Here is a 561-nt window from a genome sequence, read left to right on the forward strand (position 1 = left end):
AAAGGTCCTATTTATAGAGAACTAGTAGCCTAGGGTTTACAGAAATCAGTAAATGACGTAGAAATCCACTTTTGGGCCCACTTGGTGTGTGCTTGAGCTGAGCATTGAAGCTTCCATGTGTAGAGACTTTTCTTGGAGTTAAACGCCAGCTTTTGTGCTAGTTTGGGCGTTTAACTCCCACTTTGGTGCCAGTTCCGGCGTTTAACGCTGGGAATTCTGATGGTGACTTTGAACGCCGGTTTGGGCCATCAAATCTTGGAAAAAGTATGGACTATTATATATTTCTGGAAATCTCAGGATGTCTACTTTCCAACGTCGTTGAGAGCGCGCCAATTGGGCTTCTGTAGCTCCAGAAAATCCACTTCGAGTGCAGGGAGGTCAGAATCCAACAGCATCTGCAGTCCTTTTTAGTCTTTGAATCAGATTTTTGCTCAGGTCCCTCAATTTCAGCCAGAAAATACCGGAAATCACAGAAAAACACACAAACTCATATTAAAGTCCAGAAAAGTAAATTTTAACTAAAAACTAATAAAAATATACTAAAAACTAACTAGATCATAC

This window comes from Arachis duranensis, chromosome 4, assembly GCF_000817695.3.
Source record: "Arachis duranensis cultivar V14167 chromosome 4, aradu.V14167.gnm2.J7QH, whole genome shotgun sequence".
In the NCBI taxonomy this organism is placed as follows: domain Eukaryota; kingdom Viridiplantae; phylum Streptophyta; class Magnoliopsida; order Fabales; family Fabaceae; genus Arachis; species Arachis duranensis.